Source organism: Canis lupus, chromosome 28 (assembly GCF_048164855.1).
Source record: "Canis lupus baileyi chromosome 28, mCanLup2.hap1, whole genome shotgun sequence".
NCBI lineage: Eukaryota > Metazoa > Chordata > Mammalia > Carnivora > Canidae > Canis > Canis lupus.
The window spans coordinates 22070214-22090614 of record NC_132865.1 but is presented as its reverse complement, the minus strand read 5'-3'; the positions used below and the strand labels follow the sequence as shown (position 1 = coordinate 22090614).

General features: G+C 35.3%; 1 protein-coding gene across 2 annotated transcripts in view; it reads left to right on the top strand.

Annotated features, from left to right (window-relative positions):
• XKR9 (XK related 9) overlaps positions 1 to 20401 on the top strand; it is a 236409-nt gene that overhangs the window by 148837 nt on the left and 67171 nt on the right. The window contains exon 10 of one of the 2 annotated variants that reach the window (XR_012020057.1): positions 11266 to 11378. The exons of the other annotated variant lie outside the window; for it this stretch is intronic. The gene's annotated coding sequence lies outside the window, so the exon portion shown is untranslated. The remainder of the gene's footprint in view (positions 1 to 11265; positions 11379 to 20401) is intronic. 2 annotated transcript variants of the gene reach the window in all.

Genomic DNA, 20401 nt, shown 5'->3' with positions numbered 1-20401 from the left:
CATCTCAGGGTCATTCTGCACAGCTTGACTTACACATAAAAATTAACTTTTAAGAGGTTTACTTTAGCTTGATAGCCATCTATTCACTGATCTAGAAAGCAGGTATCCTGAGTGCAATTTCCTTTCTATAAATGAATACATTGCCCTACTCTTCTATGAGCTCATTCTTATAGAGTATCACATTTGCATTATTGTTCCAGACTAGATGAGGACATACTGACCTACAGTTTTCAAACCCTCTTGGTCTTCAAATTTCCACAAACAACTGAGTTTGGGCATTCATTAGACCTGGACATTGAATTTTTTTCTCTCTTTTGGGTACAAGTAAAAGAAAAGAGAAATGGAAAGTACTTGGCAAAGACAGACAAGAATAGCTGCTAGAGTGGAAGAAAGGATTTGTATAAAGGGATGAAAGAAGCTGAATTCCCACAGCATAGACCAAAGATAATTGAGGGGGGAAGTCTTTACTTATAGGATATTAGAAAAGGAATTACATTGAGGAGAGAATGAGCTGAAAGGAAATTTAGTTGTAGCAAGTTTTAACATAAAAAACATAAAAACTTAGAATGCTGTGAGATCACTGAGATATTCATATTAATATTACTAGCTAACCTCTATTAAATGTTACTGTTGCTAGACAGTTAACTCATTTAATTCTCGAAACAACCTGTGAACAAGGTACACTTTTATCTCTGTTTTATAAATGAGATTTAGAGAGATTAATAACTTGCTCAGGATCACAGACCAGGTAAGTAGTGGAACTGCTACACAAACGTAATAGCATCTCCTATGCTTTGTTATTATTTACTTGTTTACTGTCGATTTCCTCTACTGGAATGTAAGCCCCACGAGGGGATACTGATATCTGTTTTTTTCAAAAACTGCTATATCTCCAGTGCCTGGTTCAGGGCTGGACACTTAGAGTTTGCTCAATACATATCCATGAAATGAACGAATGAATGAATAAAATCATTCTAATCTCAGAACCATGCTAATCCTTTTGCAATAATGTGTAAAAAGTTTCTCATTGGTTAGATGAATGGACAAAGATGTGAGAAATATATATATATATATATATATACACACACACACATACACAATGGAGTATTATTAGACCATAAAAAGAATGAAATCTTGCCATTTGCAACAACATGGATGGAGCTAGAGGGCATAATACTAAGCAAAATAAGTCAGTCAGAGAACAACAAATACCATATGATTTTTAAAAAGATTTTATTTATTTATTCATGAGAGACACAGAGAAAGAGAGAGAGAGAGAGAGAGGCAGAGACACAGACAGAGGGAGAAGAGGGTCCCCATGAGGAGCACAATGCAGGACTCGATCCTGGATCCTGGGCTCAGGACCTGAGCCAAAGGCAGACGCTCAACCGCTGAGCCATCCAGGCGTCTCTAATACCATATGATTTTACTCATATATGGAATTTTAGAAACAAATGAACAAAAGGAAAATAAAAGAGAGACAGACGGACACACCCAGAAACAGACCTTTAACTATAGAGAACAAACTGATGATTACCCGAGGGTGTGTGTGTAGGGAGATGGGTGTAATAGATGATGGGAATTAAGGAGTGCACTTGTCATGATGATCACTGGATAATGTATAGAATTGTTGAATCACTATAGTACACGTGAAGATTACAGAACACTGTTTGTTAACTATACTGGAATTAAAATAAAAAGCTTAATATAAAAATTTCTCATTGGTTAGTCATGTCTTCCTTCAAGCACCTTTGTATACTTTCCCTGAAGCTTTTATAGATTCAGGAAAGAGGTTTAGCTAATCAATACGAGATTCTTTCCCACCTCCAAATATTGAGCTTATCTCCATGTAGAGGTGATGGAGAGAATGTTTAGAATTTTCCCAATTTGGGATGCCTGTGTGGCTCAGCGGTTGAGTGCCTGCCTTCCAGCTCAGGGCATGATCCCGGGGTCCTGAGATTGAGTCCCACATTGGGCTCCCTGCAGGGAGCCTGGCTCTCCCTCTGCCTGTGTCTCTACCTCTCTCTCTGTGTGTCGCTCATGAATAAATAAATAAAATTTCAAAAAAAAAAAAAGAATTTTACCAATTTGGATCAGTTGTATTTCTCAGAATTATAATGTATAGCAACTATTTTCTATAATTTTCATGAAATTCCAGTGAATGGGCAAACAACCATCACAGCAATGACCAAGACAGACATGTCTTGGCCTCCGTGGAACTTATTATTTATTAATTTTGAGATTTCTGTCATATCCTCATTAATTTTGGAATTTAATATGATATGGGACATGCTATTTTACAAAAACATTTTAAGTATCAGAAATAAAAGGTAAAATATATGTAGATGTTACTCTGTGGTTTGAGATGTGTTAGCAAAAAAATTGTGAAATAGGAAATGTCTTATAGAAGGTATAGATAGTCCCCAGTCTCTAGCCCAGTATTCTCAAGTCTGGCTGTGCAATAGAAACAAGGGAAGTTTAAAAATATGCTAAGACCATTATATTAGAATATCTGGGGCTAGGCCATTTTATGTTTAAAAAAATACAACAGGTTTTGTTACTCTTTGCAGATGACATGATACTATACATAGAAAATCCTGGAGACTCCACCAAAAAACTACTAGAAGTAATAAATGAATTCAGTAAAGTTACAAAATTAGCAGCCAGAAATTGGTAGTGTTTCTATACACTAATAATGAATTAGCAGAAAGAGAAATTAAGAAAACAACTCCATTTACAACTTTACCAAATGTGATAAAATACTTGAGAATAAACTTAACGAAAGAGGTACAAGACCTGTACACTGACGACTATAAAACACTGACGAGAGAAATTTAAGAGGACACAAATAAATGGAAATATATTCCATGCTCATGGATTGGAAAAATTAAAATTGTTTAAATGTCCACATCACCAACGCAATCTACAGATTCAATGCAATCTCTATCAAAATGTCAGCAGTTTTTTCTACAAAACTAGAACAAATACTAGTAAAATTTGTATGGAACCACAAAAGACCTCAAAGAGCCAAAGCAATCTTGAAAAAGAAAAAGAGCTGGAGGTATCACAGTTCTAGACTTCAAGATACACTACAAAGCTGTAGTAATAAAAAAGTCAAAAAGCAAGTTTTTAAAAACTATTTTCACTATGACATGGATATGAATACCTTCACAGTGCCTTTCCCTCACTATACTTACTTTTTTTCTATATCTTTTCAGGGACCCTTAGTGCCCTGAAAAGAGCATAGAAGTCAATATATGGTGTCATTAATTTAATACAGAGGACTTTAATTACCTTCTTTCTTTAAATGCAATCTAAGATATAAGAAATATCATATAATATTTAAGACATACAAAGAGAAAAAATAATGCAATGTATATCTGTAGATTCACCAACATATTAAAGATATGGCATATTATCAAGTTACAGTTGAAAATCCGGTGTATCTCCCTCTAATGCACTCACTTACCCAAAGTTACCATGTGTTTTTCTCTTTTTCAATATATGCTTATGTATTCTTAAGCAATATATACTATCATTTTGCATTTAAAATTTTTGAACCTTTATAAAAAATTATATATTCTTTTGCAACTTATCCTTATGTTTGGGAGATTCAACTGTGTTATTATGTGAAGTTTGTGCATTGATTTTCACTGCTACATCATATTTTATTGTAGTAACTATACCAATATTTATCCTTTTTTTCTGATGGACATTTAGGTTGTTTCTATTTATTTTAATGTAGCCCAGATTCATATTACCTGTTGAATAGCCAGCTCACATTGTTGATTAGTTTTTAACATATGCTGCTGCTAATTATGATTTTCCCATCTTGTTGCAGTTCATTTTCTGAAAAAATTTTAACGCAATATCTTATATTTTGTTCCAATTATATTTCATGTTTAAATTTTGAGGTAGAGCTTTTACCTAAGTATCTGTCTTGTTAGTTTTGTCTCATTTTCAGTGCTTGTCAGACTGTTTTTTGGATTAATCTGGTTACCTGGTATTTAACTCCCCTTCCATCTTAGTGTTATTCACAGATATGATAAGAAATCTTTTTATATATTATTTAAGCCATTGATAAGAATTATGTTGAGTAGGATAGGACCTGTTACCAAATGAAGCAGAGACTATAATATGGATTTAGCATGGATCAAAGCAAAAACACTAAATTTATTGTTAGAACTGGATTTGAGTAGCTAAAACATATATGCTACTTTAAACTACCACAGATTAAAGAAAGATCCTGAGACTGAAAATCATACTGATTATGTCTCATGTAACACTCATTGAGCTGGGTTAGTTAATTAGGTGAGAGAATGAGCATCTAGGAATTGGAGTAAAGACAAAATTATACTGATGTTTTTCACGTCAGAGTTAATCCTAATATGATCACATCAATTTTTTAAAACTGTTTTTGTGGTTGGAATTTAAGGGTCTTACATCTGTCAACCACAAGGAGGAGCTATGGTCTAATAAGGAAGAGGCTTGCTTCTTCTGATTGGGAGTGGCAATTTAAAGATAATCTTTTAGAGAAGAAGCCATATCTGGAAAATGATCTTAAAAATGAAATTTATATTGGAAATTTTAAATGGGTAAGCTAGTTTTTATTTTCAAAGGGAAAAGAAACAAGACTCTTCTATTCTAATATAACCCCTGTACTAAGAAAAAAGTAAGTTTCCTTTTCTTTTTCAATTGATTAGATACATGGAATAGACCAATTAGCTGATTCTTTAGTTCTTCATCCAGAACCATTAGGCTTTAGAATGGACAGAGATCTCAGCATCACCCTGTTTACCTCATTGCCTTAAAGCATTCAGGTATTAAGGTTTTAAGATGTGTAATGTGGGCTCAATAATTATTTACTGAATGAATGAATGAATAATATAAAAAGGTGTAGGCCAGATAGGTTAATTAAGTTGATCATGGGCAAACAAGTAGTCAGCCAACAGAGTAAAGATCTGGGAAGAGGACCAATATCACACCAAATCCTAGGTTTCTAGTTCCTTGAATTATAGTTCTTACACAAAATTGTGCTCTCTCTCCTGCATGACCTGCTTAAGTATAGTCTAACTGTAAATTAACTACTTTTAGCCATGTTCAGAGATGCAGATGGGTGTAGCAAGCTCCCATGCACTATACATATGTTAACTGAGGCTGGCACAATCCACTTGTTTTGAGAGGTTGTAGAGGAGATTCCTACATTAAGTGTAACTTTAAAATAGATGATTTCAAAGATTCTTTTCAACTCAAAATTTTATTTTATTTCATTCTATTCTATTCTCACTTAAATAAAACATTTTATTATGGAAAACTTTAAACATACAAAAAAGTTGAAAGAATTTTACAGTGAATACCCATATACTTACCACACAGACTCTACCACTAACATTTTGTTATATTTGTCCTATTGTATCTATCCATATTATTTTTTGGTGTGTCACAAAGTAAAATATATGCATCAGTATGCTGTCCCTTAACCACTTCAATACGTAGAATATATAAGTAGACTTAAATATTTGTATAGCTTTTTTTTAGGTAAAATTTTCACACAAAAATATGGATATCTTAAATGGACATTTGCTGAATTTTGAATATGAAACACCTGTGTAACCTAAACTCCCCATAGATATGGAGCATTATCATCATGCTAGAAATTTCCCTCAAGTCCCTTTCCAGTCAATCCCTGTCCCCTCCCAAAAGAATCACTGTTCTTTTTTTCCCTTCACATCAAATTAGTTTGCCCATTTTAGAACTTTATATAAGTAGAAGTACATTACCATTTTTTTCTTTTTTTGTGTGATGGCTTCTTTTATTCAGCACATTATTTTTGAGATTCATCAATATTGTTGCCTGTCTTGGTAGTCTGTTTCTTCTCTTTTTTTTAAATTAAAGACTTTATTTATTTATTCATGAGACACACACACACACACACACACACACACACACACACACACACACACACAGTCAGAGACCCAGGCAGAGGGAGAAGCAGGCTCCATGCAGGGAGCCCGATACAGGACTTGATCTCAAGTCTCCAGGATCATGCCCTGGGCCAAAGGCGGCGGCGCTAAACCGCTAAGCCACTGGGGCTGCCCTGCCACAAATTTTTTTTTTTTAAGGATTTTTTATTTATTTGAGACACACAGAGAGAGAGAGAGAAAGAAGGAGAGGGGAGAGGTGGGGGGGAGAAGCAGGCTCCGTGCAGGGAGCCTGACGTGGGACTCGATTCCGGGTATCTGGGATCACACCCTGGGCTGAAGGTGGTGCTAAACCGCTGAGCCACCAGCGCTGCCTCACAAGATTTTTAAAATCCATTGTAAGTCAAATATTGATGGATAGTTGGGTTGTTTCCAGTTCTTGGTTATTACAAATAAAGTTGCTGTAAACATTTTTGTACAAGTATTTCTATGGACATATGTTTTTGTATTTCTTAGGTAAATGTCTTGGTGTGGAATTGCTGGGTTATAGTAAATGTACATTTGGTTTTATAAATATTATTTCATTTTTAAAAAACTAAATATTTATTGGATGCCTAATATGTCAGGCACTGTGTTGAGGGACGCCTGGGTGGCTCAGCGGTTGAGCATCTGCCTTTGGCTCAGGGCGTGATCCCAGGTCCCGGATGGAGTCCTACATAGGGCTTCTTGTGAAGAGCCTGCTTCTCTCTCTGCCTCTCTCTGCCTCTATCTCTGTCTCTCATGAATAAATACATTTTTAAAAAAAGAAGAAGGCTAGTTGATATCTTAATATGTGTCAGGTTTTTTCCCCTACTGAATTAACATACTATTTTAAGGTTTTCTTTTATGAAGTTGATCAGATACATTTTCTAAACTATTTTGTGATTTTTAAATTTCAAAATGATAAGCCTCATTAGAGACTATTTCCACTACTACATAGTGGTTAAGACCACAGGCTCTGGAGCCAGAATACTTGGGTTCAAATCCCAATTCTACCACTCACAGCTGTGTAATCTGAAACAGGTTATTTAACTTCCCTATCCCCCAGCTACCTGTTGTTATAGCTTCTCGTATATACCTCTAATACCACTCACTTAGTTTTATTGCAATTATTTGCACGCATATTTGTTTCCCCTACTAGACTGTGGCCTTCTTGAATCATGTATATATTTCACTTATGTATATAATGTAAGTACTAAGATTACTGCATAGAAAATAACAAGTGCTCAGTAAATGTTTGGTGAGTAAATGACAGTACAGATTTTGGGGTTAAGACATAGTTCCCAACAAAGATTTGTAAGAATTTATTTATTTATTTATTTATTTATTTATTTATTTATTTATTTGAGAGAGACAGAGACAGAGACAGAATGAGAGAAAGAGTACAAGCAACCGGAGGAGCAGAGGGAGAAGGACAAGCAGATTCTGTGCTGAGCACAGAGCCCAACTTGAGACTTGATCCCTAGGACCCTGAGATCATGACCTGAGTCAAAACCAAGAGTCGATGCTTAACCAGCTGAGCCACCCAGGCACCACAAGGCTTTGCAAGAATTTAAATGAGAAACTTTGAAGTAGGAAACCCTATAAACACATGCTATCATATTGTGAATTTGTGAGATTATTAGTGTACAGAGCAGCGAGCTGTAGAGATGGGAGAGAGAACAGAGAAATCTTTGGAAGTGGGAGGTAAAATAGACTCACAATGACTCTGGAGGCAGGTCATTGAGCCTGAGCCCTGGCAAAAAGGCTCAGAGGGTACAAAGTATGGGGGTAAGGTACTGAAAAAGAAGGAATGGAACAAGAGAAACAAACTTAGCAAACTTCAAAATTAGTCAAATTCTGGTTATACTGGTTTCAATTCTGGTTTGGAGGCAACAAAAATACCTACTGAATTACTGTTACCCTTGGATTTCAGTGGATCCTATAAATTGAGAGAGAAGTAGTGTTCTCTTACAGTTTCTAGGCCATGGAGGATGCACATTGTCTCTTTTTGTTTCTTTATGTCAACATGAAACTTATTAGAAGCAGCTAAAGTAAGAGTGATGAAAACAATAATCAACTAATGTTGATGTTGAATGAAATGTCTTGAGGTTTTAAACTAGTATCTCTTGTTTACACGTTCATAATCCTTCATTATTACTGAAAATCACCTTCCTATTTGGGGCTTGAAATCTTGATATCACTGCTAAGACAAAAGTTCAGTTGTTTGATGTTAACAGTTTGACAAAAATATTTGTTCCTTTAGATAAAACTTAAAGAATGCCAAAAAGACCAGCTGATCTAGGACCAGGCATGATTATAGACAATATTTTTCAAGAGAATATATGTTGAATATATTCCCAAATAAGAATAATAATAAAAGATTTGTTGAGTACTTACTGCCATGTTCAGTACAGAACAATTTTATATTTATTATCTCTCTTTATTGTCACAACCTTTTTATGTAGTATTAGTGCACCATTTTATAGATGGAAAGTTGAGATTCAGAGAAGGCAAAGAAAGAACGTATATCTGGCATTTTATGATGTTATTTTGTTAGGCACTTTCCATCACCCTGCATTTTACAGAAAAGAAAACAGACTGCAGGACATTCAGGGAATGAGCATGGAATACTTACTATGCTCCAGGCATTCTAAGTGCATTCTAGTCATTGTTAGTGTGACTTCACACCTCAAAACAACCCTGTCAGATGGGTACTGTATCTCAAAATTATAAGTGATTAAATCAAGGCTCTGGGACTTTAAATAATTGGCCCAAATTCATATATTCAGTGAACAAAAACAAAACTAAAAGTCAGAAGCAGTCACTTCTTTTCCCACAGTCCACGTTACCCCAAACTTATGATGTTCTTTTTCCAATATTTAATTTGTCTAAGGTCACACAGTTAGAAGTAGAGTAAAATTTCCTACCCAAAGTTTGGTTGTTCTTTCTACTATGTCCTGCAGCTGCTCTGTGGTTTTACTTTGTGTCATCATTATGTCCTCTGCAGAGGTAGAGAAAACAGGTCAAGGTTTTGCTCTTTAGAAGACATTTTCAAATCCATGTGATTAAGCAACTGTGTGGACTGTTTTGCTAGACTAAATACTGTGATGGCAAACCCTTTAACCTTCGCTTATAGATCTGTTTTCAGCCTCTGATATTTTTACTTATCTTTTTTCAATTGTGATAAGATAAAACATATAAGATAAAATTTACTGTCTTAACTGCTTTAAGTGTACAATTCATTTGAGTTAATTATATTCATGTTACTGTGAGCAGATCTCCAGAACTTTTTCATCTTGCAAAACTGAAACTCTATATCCATTGAACACTAATTCTTCTTCCCTCCAAGCCCTTTGCAACCACCTTTCTACTTTATGTCCTTAGGAATTTGATTACTTTAGATATCTCATATAAGTAGAATCACGCAGTATTTATCTTTTTGTGACTGGCTTATTTCCCTTAACACAACATCCTTGAGATTTATCCCTGTTGTGGTCTCTGACTGGATTTCTTTTTGCTTTAAGGTTGCTTATGGTTTTATTTTGATTTTTGTATTGTTACTGAAGATTAAAGGAAACGGCATAAACTGGTCTGTGCTGAGGGGCTGTTTCCTGATATAGAGGTCTTACAATGTTGTTAAAGAGAAGAATGTTTTTCTGAAGGATAAAATATGGGTGAAATAATGTGACCTAATTCCATATTTCTTGCACTTATGTGACTTGGGGATATACTGGACAGAGGGAAATTTCATACTCTAAAACACATATTCTGTATCCTGAAGGACTGAGTTTTTCCTGTACAACTGTATTTACAATATAAAGCAGTGTGTTCCTAAGGAATTTCACTAAAAAATGGGAATTTTAACCTCTGTTTTGAAGCTGAATCTCTAGCTTTGTGCTTGGAAGCTAGTGTTTCTCTTTTCTTTTTATATGCCACATGGAAAATATATTCCCTGGGAGATTAGGACTCTTAAGAAATTTTAAGACTTGGTCTTTAAATATGTGGTCAGATAAATCAATGTACTATGTTTCTACTTTTCCAATCATAGTCACCATCCATCTTATGAAAATTTGTTAATATTTGCTTAAACATGAAGACAATTTTATCTATGGGATTTTAGTGTACGACTTGGATAAAAACTTAGTGTAGCAAAGACAAAAATGCATTTCTTATCCATTGTTTTTTCTCTTTGGTTTTTGGGATACCTTGCTCAACTTCATCAGGAGAATTTTATATCTGTCTAATTAACAGAGAAGACAGTCTAATTTTAATAATGAAAAAGAAACTACTACTTGATAAATGATCATGTGTGTTCTGGGTTAAGTAAGGGACAGTCCTTAAATTTTAAGGGTATCTGTTCCTAAGAAAAGAGCCACCAGCAGATGGCAATCCCCCTACATGGAATCTCTTTCCAGACAAATGGCAAGTACCTAAGTAAACTGATACCCCAGTGAAGTCACATGCCATTTCAGAGAAACCTGATAGCTTTGGTTGGGTAGGAACCCATTTAACATTATCTCTCAGCTATCATCTCATCTCTCCATTCCATCTGACAATTCTCCAACTCAGCATTTTGTATATGCCATCCTAAAGGTCAAACATGGTTACTGGGGTGGGTGCTTTGAATGTGGTCCCTGGGTTTGGTTTTAGGAGCACACATTTTTAACAAGCAGCTTATGTGAACTGCTCTCCACATTGACCTTGTTGGGGGCTATTTGCTGTACTCACCTCTGTGGTATTCTGGGCTTGGTTAACCCATGTTTTGGGATGCTAAGCATTGAATTACCATTACTTGTAAGCAAACCTTGAAGCAGAATATGTTGTTGATGTTTTATATAAATAAGAAACTTGGAAATTTCCACACAACAAAAAGCTTTTGAATTTGGTTGGCTGGTTTAGCTCTCTTCCTGCCCCTCCTTTATCTTCTATAGGCCTCTACTCTTGCTTACAAAATCCACCTGTGCAGTACTGTACCCTTCCAGAAACTGGTTGAGATATGGAAACTCTTAAGTAATTTGAGGGCTATGGCTGATATTTTCTTTTATTTTAATGCATATTTTAAGATTTATCCCCTTTGTAGGATATTTTCTTAATCTTAGGCGTTTTTCATTGATGTATATGTGTTGAGATACTTTTGGCTGCAACAGAAAACTTATCTCAAACTAAATTTAAATATAAGAATATTTGTCATTTTCTATAATAGAAAATCGTGAAGTAAAGCAATTTGTAGCATTGATTAATTCAGTGGATAAACACTGTTGTTAGACACTAAGATTCTTCTATATCTCTACTTTGTCATTCATAGCTTTTGCTTCATCCTTAGGCTCCTTCTTATGGTCATAATACAGCTGTTTGCACATCATTATCCAGGAGAGAAGATTCACTTCCATATCCCCAAGCCCCATGAGAGGCCTATGCATCTTGAACCAACTACTGGTAAGGGGATAAGGGATTAGTATGTTTGATAAATAGTAATCCTTTGGACTGGAATGAAGGTTAAGGAGAAATTCATAATGTTTACTACAGTATGTGTGGAATTCATTTGTTTCTCAAATCTATTTAGAAGTTGATCTATATACTCTTTTAGTCCCTGGAAGATTTGAGGAAAAGGTGCTAAAGGAGCAGTCATTTCTAGTGAAAGAATAAATGTCTTTTATGTGAGTAAAAAATTTTGAATCTAAATTCACAGAGTTTGGGGTAGGTCAGTAGCTGAAAAATGTGTATCATTCTGTCTACCATTTATGGAAATTACTTGAGGTATTATTTGCAATGTGAATACAGGATTTTGCTTTAATAATTTTAAAGCGTGAGAGAATAACCTCAGATTTTTAAAAGAAAACGTAATCTATGAATAATATTCTGTGAGTCTGATAAATTATAGCATTCAATTTTTCTTTATTTTCTGGGCCTCAGTTTCCAACTGTATAAAGGAAGAATTGTGTGATTTCTCAGCTTTTAATAAGGACATAATTAAAAATAATATCTCTACTTCTTTAAGTACTTAATCAGACTTGTATGAACTTTCTGGTTAATGTACAGATTAAAATTTAGTCTTAAGCTGTGTCATATTCAACATTACTTTGTTACCTACTTTAGATTTTTTTTTATTTTTTATTTTTTATTTATGATAGTCACAGAGAGAGAGAGAGAGAGAGGCAGAGACACAGGCAGAGGTAGAAGCAGGCTCCATGCACCGGGAGCCTGACGTGGGACCCAATCCCGGGTCTCCAGGATCGCGCCCTGGGCCAAAGGCAGGCGCCAAACCGCTGCGCCACCCAGGGATCCCCCTACTTTAGATTTTTAAAAAAATTTTATTCATTTTTTAAAAAGATTTTATTTATTTATTCATGAGAGACACAGAGAGAGAGAGAGAGAGAGGCAGAGACACAGGCAGAGGGAGAAGCAGGCTCCATGCAGGGAGCCTGATGTGGGACTCAGTCCCAGGTCTCCAGGATCACACCCTGGGCTGAAGGTGGTGCTAAACCACTGAGCTACCTGGGCTGCCCTCTATTTTAGATTTTAAGAAACATTTTATTTGGCAACAATATCAAACTTACAGAAAAATTGCAGTACGGTGTAAAAATCTCCTGTATATTCTTCACTTAGAGCCTCCATTCAAGTTTTACCCTTGCCTGCTGGCATCCTCTGTAGTGTAAGGTTCCAGGATCACACCCTACAATGAATTGTCATGTCTCCCTAGATTCTTTCAATCTGGAACAGCCCCCTCAGTTGTCCTCTGAGTTTCAGATCCTTTCTAAATGGAAGGTCACAGGTCAGTCACTTTGTGGAATGTCCCTCAATTTCAATTTTCGAAATGTTTCCTTATGATCAGGTTATGCAGTTTTTGGCAAAAATGTTACAGAAGCGATGCTACATTCCAATTGCATGGCTCATAACATTGATTTGTCCCCTCATTGGTGCTGTAAATTCTGACCACTTGATTACTAGGAGTCTCTACTGTGAAGTTGCTTTTTTTTTTTTCTTTGTATAATTAAGTGTTTTTAGTGGAAAATACTTTGAAACTATTTAAATACATATACCTTACCCCACTTTCACCCACAAGTTTTAGCATCCATTGATTTATCATGCTTGAATTAATTACCTGTATGATGGTTTCTAAGTGTGTTGTTTCTAATTCTGTCATTTCTTCCACATTTATTAGCTATTGTTATAAGCAGAGCTTTCTTTTCTCACCATTTATTTATTCATTTACTTACTTATATCAGTGTAGACTCATTGATTCCTATTTTATTTAATGGTTTATAATCTGTTATTGTCATTATTATTTTGCTGTTCAAATTGCCCCAGACTTGGCCTTAAGTTCCTCCTTCAAGCTGGCTTCTGTGTCCTTTTGACATGTCTTCATCATTCTTTTAGCATTTCCTTACTTCTTGGGGCCAAAGAACGTTTTAGGTTCATTTTGTACTTTCTTTGCCCAGCCCTGGATTCAGCCATTTCCTTGAGTAGTCCTAGATCCTTTTAGTGTAAAGTGGAATTAGAAACCAAGATCAGAGTACTCAGTGTGTTTATTGCAATTGGGATGTTGCTGTTTCTAGGCCAGAGCTAAGGTACACACATCCTTTGCATCTATATTTATATATTCTGAGACTATAAGTTCATATTAGTAACTCCAATGCCATAGGGTTTGTCTCATTAATTGAGAAATATGGTTCTCATTATCACTAATATATTTACTCATTTGTTCAAACCTTTTTATATAGCTATTGACCTTGTCAGACTATTCCTGCTGCCCTGTTACAACCCCATCTTCACAAGGGCTGTCATTACTAGCTGTAACCGGGCTTCCTTTACCCTGTGGTTCCAACACCATTTGTAAGAGGTGCCATTACTGAGTGAGCTGCCCAGGCTCCTTTTTTTCCCACAGCTTTGATGTCATTGTCCTGTAGGCCACCATTACTGCCCTAATGAGGTCTGTCTAATGAATTTTATTTTTTATTTATTTTTTAAAATTTTTAAAAGATTTATTTATTTACTTATGATAGACAGAGAGAGAGAGAAAGAGAAAGAGAGGCAGAGACACAGGAGGAGGGAGAAGCAGGCTCCATGCTGGGAGCCTGACGCGGGACTTGATCCCAGGACTCCAGGATCACGCCCTGAGCCAAAGGCAAGCGCCAAACCGCTGAGCCACCCAGGGATCCCCTGTCTAATGAATTTTAGACTAAAGAAGAGAAAAATGAAGGAAGGAAGAATGGGAGACAAAGGAGATTATAGATTAAAATAGATAACAGGGAGGGATGCCTGGGTGGCTCATTGGTTGAGTATCTGTCTTTGGCTCGGGTTGTGATCTCAGGGTCCTGGGATTGAGTACCACATCAGGCTCCCCACAGGAAGTCTGTTTCTCCCTTTATGTCTCTGCTTCTCTCTCTGTGTCTCTCATGAATAAATGGATAAGATCATAAAATAAAATAAAATAAAATAAAATAAAATAAAATAGATAATAGGGATTTTTAAAAAAGATTTATTTATTTATTTATTTATTTATTTATTTATTTATTTATTTATGATAGAGAGAGAGAGAGAGAAAGAGAGAGAGAGAGGCAGAGACACAGGCAGAGGGAGAAGCAGGCTCCATGCTGGGAGCCCCATGCGGGGCTCAATTCTGGGACTCCAGGATCACGCCCTGGGCCAAAGGCAGGCGCCAAACCGCTGAGCCACCCAGGGATCCCCCTGATAATAGGTATTTTAACAATCACTAAAGTTAGGATGCATGCCCATGGTTTGCTACTTATTCTTTACTAGTTTCTTTTAAGTTTCATATTAAAGTGTACTTTCACAGAAAATTAGCATAATATCTTTACGAAAGAAATATATACTTAAAATATTATTTTGAAAAGCACAATGAAAATGATTGCATGTAACCTGGATTTGGCATATGAAGTCACACATATATCTAATACAACAGATAAATGCAGCCTCCCACTATGAATATCTGAGAAGCAAATATAACATGGGCTCTGTCTTAAATTGCTTGATTTGTTGTTTGTATGACTGATTAAATTAATTAAACTCTGTGTTCCTTATTTTCCTCATCTGTAAAATGTGAATAGTGATTGTATTTATCTTTCAGAGTAACTTTGAGGAGTAAATGAGTTGATAAATGGAAAGTCCTTAGAATAATGTCTGATACTTAGTAAACACTACCATAATTGCTATTATTATTTGTATTGCCAGATACCTTTTTTATACAAATATTTGTTATTTGAATTTTTACTGTCAAATCTGTAACTTTAAAAGTTGCCCTCAGGGGGCACCTTGGTGGCTCAGTCTGTTAAGCATCTGCTATTGGCTCAGGTTATGATTTTACGGTCCTGGGTTGGGCTCTCTGCTTAGCAGGGAGCCTTCTATCTCTCCCTCTGCTTTCTTGTGCTTGCCCTTTCTCTCATTTTCTGTCAAATAAGTAAATAAAATCTTTAAAAAAAAGTTGCTGTCACAAACCTCTGAACTTTATTTGCAATATTTTTTTCCTACATGAATTAGTGATTAAATGTTCTCCTTTTTCTGCTCCTACATTAGACATTCTCTTGAAAATTAATCTAGGTCCCTCATCCCTACAACTCTGCTTTGTTTTTACCCATTTTATTCTGCTTGTGCATAAATATCTTACCTAAATTCTGGGGACTTTGTAGAATCTAGAACTTCAGAAGACCACATAGCAGTTCTTTTTGTTGTGGGTCTTGACTTGGCTTGTGAAAATTGACCTTGTGAAAATTGCTTGATCCTCAGTTTTCTTCAACTATAAAATGGAACTACATAGTGTTACCTCATAGACCTTGTGAAAATTGCTTGATCCTCAGTTTTCTTCAACTATAAAATGGAACTACATAGTGTTACCTCATAGAGCTTGTGAAAATTGCTTGATCCTCAGTTTTCTTCAACTATAAAATGGAACTACATAGTGTTACCTCATAGAGCTAGTAGGAAATTTAATTAACTAATTAATTAAATTTAGATCTAACGCTATATTAATTTCAGGTATACAACATAATGGTTGAATATTTGTATATATAATGAAATGATCACCATCATAAGTCTAGTTAATATCCATCACCACACATAATTACAATTTTTTTCTTGTGATGAAAACTTCTAAAATTTGCAGTCTAAGCAACTTTCCAATTTACAGTATGGTATTGTTAACTATAATCACAGTATTGAACATTGTATTCCCATGATCTATTTATTTAATAACTGGAAGTTTATACTTTTTAATCCTCTTCAATCATTTCTCTTACCCCACCACCCCCAGTTCTTGCAACTACCAATCTATCCTCTGTATCTATGAGTTCATTTTTTTTGTTTGTTTTTTGGTTTTAGATTCCACATATAAGTGAGACCATTAAGATTTGTCTTTTTCTCATCTGACTTATTTCACTGAGCATAATGTCCTCAAGTTCTATCCAAGTTGTTACAAATGGCAAAATTTAACATTATTTTTTATGGCTGAATAATATTCCATGTGTATATATATCACACCTTCTTTATCCATTTATCTAACAATGGACACTTGAGTTGCTTCCATATCTTGGCTATTGTAGATAATGTGCAATGAACACAGGGGTGCAGAGACCTTTGCAAATTAGTATTTTCATTTTCTTCAGTTAAATACCCAGAAGTGGAATTGCTGGGTCATATGGTATTTCTATTTTTAATGTTTTGAGGAAACTCTATATTGTTTTCTACAGTGACTGCTCTAATTTACATTTCCATCAGTAGTGCACAGGGTTCTCTTTCCTCTACATCCTTGCTGACAGTTATTTCTTACCTTTTTGATGATAGTCATTCTGACTCATGTGAGATGATATCTCATTATGGTTTTGATTTGCATTTCCCTGATAGTGATGTTAAGCACCTTTTTTATGTATCTGTTAGCTAGCTGTATGTCTTCTCTGGAAAAATATCTATTCAGACCTGTTTATTCATTTTTATATCATATTGTTCTTTTGCTATTGATTTGCATGAGTTCTTTATGTATTATAGGTATTAGCCCTATATCAAATATATGATTTGCAAATATTTTCTCCCATTTGGTGATAGTTTGCCTTTTTATTTTGTTGGTAGTTTCCTTTACTGTGCAGAAACTTTTTAGTTTATTTTGCTTTTGTTGTCTTTGCTTTTGATTTCAAATCTAAAAAATCATTGCTAAGATTGATATCAAGGAGCTTACTGCCTATATTTTCTCCTAAGGGGTCTATATAATGTTTAACATTAAATCTGACCCATTCTGAGTTAGTTTTTATTTATGGTTTAAGACAGTAGTTCAGTTTCATTCTTTTGCATGTGGCTGTCCAGTTTTCTCAACATCATTTTTTGAAGCCTGTCCTTTCTTCATTGTATATTTTTAGCTTCTTTGTTATAAATTAATTGAGCAGATGTATGTGGATTTATTTCTAGCCTATCTCTTCTCTTCTATTGCTCTATGTATATTATGTGTCATTTAAGTGAGACAATTTGATAAAGCACTTAGCACAATGTTCAAAAAATGTTAGCAATAATTATGATTAGGATACTAAACTGGAGGAGTTGATTCTGGCTTTCTTTATTTTGAGTTTCTTCTTTCTCCTTGGATATCTTTCTTCCAGATCTTTTTTTTTTTTCTTTCTTCCAGATCTTAAATATTAGTTCTAGTGCTAAGAAAAATGAGTATATGAGCTTCAAAAAGTTATTGGTTACTGTCTGCAGAAAAAACTAAGATTTTGGATTTTTAGAGCAATATGTGAATTTAGGATTGTGGAGTCCAAGACTGACAACTCTTGAAAGCCATTATAATTTTTTTCTTTTTTAACGATCTTATTTATTTATTTGAGAGAGAGTGCACATAGTGGGGGTGGGGTGCAGAGGGACGAATAGACTCCCCACTGAGCAGGGAGCATGACACAGGGGCTCCATCCCAGGACCCTGGAATTATGTCCTGAGCTGAAGGCAGATACTTAACCAACTGAGCCTCCCAGGTGCCCCCAGCCAGTAAAATGTTTTTAAGAGGGTAAAATCTGGAGCCAGACAGCCTGGGTTTCAGTCCTAGTTCTTCTGCTCACTAGTTGTGTGACTTTGGGCAAGTTTCTTAACCTCTCTTTGTTATATAGTTATTTCATAAGATTGTTGTGAGAATTCAGTAAGTTAAAATATGTAAAAGTACTTAGACTGGGGCCTAGCCCTTAGTGAGTACCATATACATGTTAGCTATTCAACTATTAATCTTTAGTGGCCTTTCCATTAACATGGGGGTTTTCCGTGATCATAATCAAATTGTACTTATTTCCAGTTATTTCAATGTTCAATTCCTTTATATTTAGAAAATTAAAATTTTATAGTATGTGTATTATATATATTTTATAATGACATACATATTATAATCATTTATATAATAATTTTTTTACTTATCCATTTTACTGATATAAAATGATTGATTGCAGTGTGGGAGAAACTTTTTCTCTTTAGCCTCTATCTATATGAACAAGTGAGATGGGAGTAGAACCAAAGGACATCACTGATGTGATTCATTGGAAGGTGTCTAGAGGGCTGAGAAACATGATAGATGTCTCTCCTCTTCATGTAACTCAGATGCTTAAACAGGCATAGAGAACTGAGTCAACTGAATGTTTTGGCTCAGTCCACTTTGTGGCATAAAACCCCACACAGTCTCTTAAATCTCTGGTGCTTTTTTCTTCTGGTTAGTGCACTTGAGGTTAGAGTTTTATATTTTAGACTCAAAATCACTAGGAAAAGAGACTCAAAGTCACTAGCAAAAGAAATTATTTTTTGAATGGGTATCACAATATTTTGGTATATACCTATTTTTTTAAAAAAGTTATTTGTTTGTTTTAGATAAATTGGGCCGGTACAGATATGGCTTTGAATAAAATAGCTCTTTAAAACATAGAACATAATTAATATCAATTCATATTTTTTAAAAAGGCAGCATGGAATGGTAAAAAAATTCATTCATGAAACAAATATTTTTTAAGCTTCTAATAAATTTCAGCCAACTGTGCTGAGTGAAGAGAAAGTATTTGTACACATACACATTGTCGCCCCCTCCTGCTCCTGATGAATATATTTCTTCACTTATAACTTACATCTGGTGGGGATACAGATGTTAATGTGAGAATCATATAAGTAAAAGAATACTTATAACTGGGGTAAGACCATGGTATTGGAGAGTGTATTGTATGGTAGGAGAAGCCTGAGAAGGCTTCCTGGAGGCAGTGGCACTTGAACTGAGATCTGAAGGATGAGAGAGAATAACACTGAGGAGCAGTCAGGGAGTTAAGAAAGGAGATTATTCCAGACAGGAGCATCTGTATAAGTTTGCGGCAGGAGAGAGAGCATGGATTGTCTAAAGAGCCCAAAGAAGGTGAGAGTTGTCAGAGTTCAGAGGCAAGGAAGAAGTAGTGAAATAATGAGGTTATAGAGTTAGTTAAGTAGGAGCCCGGAGCAATTAGGGCTTTGTGGGCCATGTTAAGTGGGCTTTGTGGGCCATGTTAAGTACTGTGTTGTCCCAAGTTGGATGGGTGAGAGAAACTTAGGATGTTGAGAGAAGCTTAGGCTATGGATTCTGGTAGATGGAAAGAAATAAAGAAATGCAAAAAAAAAAAAAAAAAGAGCTAATAATTATGGCTATAATTTTAATACTCTCAAGGTATAAAAAATGCAATTCAGTATAAGCCTGTTATTCACAAGAGAATTACAGAATTTACTAAAGATCAGTTTAAAGTATACTGCAGGTGGTATGAGTTGGTAATAGGACACCAATATAAAGTTATATGATGAGTATATCTCTCAATCCTGGCAGTGTGTCTCTATGACTGTATATATATATCCTCATTTGGAGGTAGGGCTGAACTTTCAATCTGTGGCTTTTCATGAATGTGAGGTCACATTCTGGTCTCTGAGACAGGTTGTGAATAAGAAACTATTGACATGTCACACACAAGGGAAAATGATGCAACCAGATGTGAATATTAAAAAAACCACTCAATATAAATGGACCCGACTTTAGAGGAGCCAGTGAGAATTTAGAGAGATCATTTAGGAGACTATTGCAGTGATCCTGACAGGAGATGCCAGTGGTCTGTAGTGGGTGATGGCAGTGGAGCCAGAAAGACATAAATGGCTTGATTGATCTTGTTTAGGGTGAACTATAGAGAAAAATCACAATTTGGACTTCACAGCACTGATATTCCCATATTTCTGCTAGAATTAGGGAATTTGACTGAAAGATAAACAAAAATCACTAAATTACACCAATATAGTGTAATTCTCCCCCCCCCCCCACATATAAATGTATTTTCATGTTTATATATCTGGATATATTTTAAACATTTCATTTTCCAAACAATTATTTACATATATAAATAATCACTTAGGGATCCCTGGGTGGCGCAGCGGTTTGGCGCCTGCCTTTGGCCCAGGGCGCGATCCTGGAGACCCGGGATCGAATC